The sequence below is a fragment of the Echinops telfairi genome, unplaced genomic scaffold, assembly GCF_000313985.2.
Source record: "Echinops telfairi isolate 266 unplaced genomic scaffold, ASM31398v2 ScPeMD7_7469;HRSCAF=8507_1, whole genome shotgun sequence".
Classification (NCBI taxonomy): Eukaryota; Metazoa; Chordata; class Mammalia; order Afrosoricida; family Tenrecidae; genus Echinops; species Echinops telfairi.
Genome location: NW_022111373.1, coordinates 103,244,245 through 103,247,418, shown reverse-complemented (window position 1 = coordinate 103,247,418; position 3,174 = coordinate 103,244,245).

Here is a 3,174-nt window from a genome sequence, read left to right as displayed (position 1 = left end):
TTTGTTTCTGTGCTTGTTCCTTTCTTCAAAGAGATTAGCTGAAGACATACCCTCTATCAGGGGTGTCAAACTCAATTAAAACGCAGGCCATTTGGTGCAACAGGCAAGATACACATGGGCCACATCATATTTACAAATTTTGTTAAATTTATATACAGGAATATGGACAGGATAATTAAAACACTATATATTTGCTTTTATTTAAACATTTATTTTATTTAATCTATTTATAAAACTAAAATTATTCTTTTTTACCCGAAACTTGCCAGCACTTTCCTTCTACTAGTTTTCACTCACCTCTTATGTTGTGACCGGAAAACATAACAAAGTAACTAATAAAAAACACAGAATGTTGGACAGCAGACAAACATGATGCACAATCACAATGGCTTCCCTCTAAAAATGTTAACTAGCGCTGCCGCTAGGTAGGATTCATAACAGCACCACCCAGAGCACTCTTTTTAACCTTTGCGCTGTTGGGATCTGTTTACATTACGTGACACTGAGAGTGGCAGACATACCGCTTCCAAACATTGCCGGAACTGAGTCTGCGCGCTTATACAAGTCCACAGGCCCCCAGGAAAGGCACTGGGTCACGTGTACACTCGTCTTCAATAGTTAAAGGGTTAACGAGGGAGTTGTGTGTACGGTATTGCCTCAATCTCCCCTGAGTGCTATTTTCTTCATAACAATTTTTTCTATTTTCATTTTATTTCAAAGCATTGAGGGCCATAAAAAAATTACCTCGTGGGCTGCCAGTTTGACACCCCTGCTCTATATTAATATTGTTTTTAATAATGTAACAAAGACATCCCTTTCCCAAATAGGATTATATCCACAAGCATAGGGTTAGATTTACAACATATATGGAGGTGGGCACACAATTCAATTTATAACCTTTATTTTCTTGCACATATCCTGTGAAGCTTAAACATAATTTCCTTTTTTATTAATTTTACTTTAAAAAGTCAATTATCTTTTAAAGATTTAAAAAGTAATTTTAAAGATGGTTTTTACATTTCCCATTTCTAGTGTTTGTGGATTCACATTTTTATGTGGTATCATTTTCTGTCTGCTGAGATTATGTCCTTGAACATTTCTTGTAGTACAGGCCTGGTGGTAAGGAATTCTTTCTTGTTTGGTAAGTTTTGGTTTGATTTTTGTGAGGTTTTTTTTTTCTGAGTGTAGACTATAAAGTTGATAGTTTAATTTTTTCTTAAAATTTCAGTCCTTTAGCTATATCCTAGCACTGTCTGGTTTATATAATTTCTGATGAGGATTCTGAGGTCATTCTCCCCTTTGCTCTTCTATGATATGTTTCCTGGTGTGTGTGATGTCTCTTTAATCAATTGCTAGTTTTACAGCAGAATAGACACCAGGGAAAATGCACAACACATGATCCCTGGGCTGAGGACCAGATACTCTGGCAAGACCAGATCAAAGCCAGTGATTCATACATCATCAACTCTAGATGCAGACAGCACTTGAGCTGAAAGGGATCTCCACTCCTGCCCTACCCCCATGCCATTAAGGCCCGCAGATGTTGGGGGAAGAATGACATGGCAATGAGGGGTCAGGGCACTAACCCACCCAAGGGGAGGTCTTGTTTATATTTCCACAGGAAAGGGAGAGTGAGAGTAGACCTCATGCTGGTGTGCCAGTCCACAAGGGCAATGTTCCTGCTTGCAACCGCTCATTCCCAGAGATGACTGCAGGGCTGGCCTCAGCTGGAGACGGACATCCTCTCCCTAGATGACAGCGCTGCAGAAGACAGCCGTGAAGATACAGTTCTGGGTGAGTGGCCCCATCTCACCTGCATTCCTGGGGGCAAATCAAGAGGGGAGCGCAACAGACCAGTGCCGTGTGAGAAACCATGTAGTGCACAAAGGATCCTGAACGAAGACTTCTAGCTAGGGGGGCAGCACATGGCACCCCATCTGAACTGGCTGTGGATCACTCACAAGGTGACCACACTGAAGGACTAAAGGCATAACTGGTGGTGGGGAGGGCGGGCACTACACCACTCCATCCCTGATTGCTGGAATAGCAATGTGGACTTATAGGATGCTCACCTTTTACATTCCATTATTGAAGACTAAAAGAATTTATGAGTGGTTAGGTGAGCTGGACCCTGGACAGGTGACCATGAAAGAGATGGGGACTGGAATGATGGTTTTTAACATGTTCCTTGTCTTTCTTTAAACATAGAGGTATTTATCTGTTCAATGTCATTATGCTTGTTTGACTTGTGACTGTTTGTAAGTTTCTTTGGTGTTTATCTATACAAGTTATGCAGGATAAGTAATCTTAGGAAGACTGGAAAAATGGCTCCTGGGGATCATGGGAAGGTTAGAAGTGGGGAGGGAGTGGGGAGCCAATAATGATGGGTACAAGAGTTCTAAAAGATGGGTAAGTGTTCTAAAATGGACAGTGAGAAGGGTGTAGCTTTTTGTGACATATTTGAACAATTGAATTGTATCTGCAATGTTAATGATGGGTAAACAACTTTGGGGTAGGAGGAAAAAAATAATTATATATTTTATTGTATCCATTATATATATATATATAACAAGGCAGCAGTTAGACTTTAGGCTTCTACTTAAATCCTGCCTCAGTACAGGACTGGTTTGTTCTAATAATGTGGCATTGTATGATACTTTCCTGACACAATTGCTGAAGACAAAATTGGTGCATAAACAAATGTGGTGAAGAAATCTGATGGTACCTGGCTATCAAAAGATAGAGGATTGGGGGTCTTAAAGGCTTGTAATTAAACAAGTCATCATCTAACAAGGAAACAACAAAGCCCAGATGGAAGAAGGACATCAGCCTGTGTGATCATGAGGTGTCAATGGGAAGAGGTATCAGAAGTTCAAAAATATACAACCAGCTCAATGTGAAAGGGCATGGATACAATAGAGACCCTGAATCCACCTGCAAGATGATTGGTCAGTCCATCCCACAAGGGAAGGATGATAAATCCAGGGTGTGGTATGGCACTGATGTACCACATAATTATCTGCTAGTTCTTTAATATTCCCTCCCATTACTATTAAGGCTGTTATTTGTTTTATCTTATTAATCATGTTATATTTGTGTACATTCATTTATATATTTAAGATTGTTCAGTACATGAAAGCCAAGATAGATAACTCTGTAGAAATAGTAACAGGA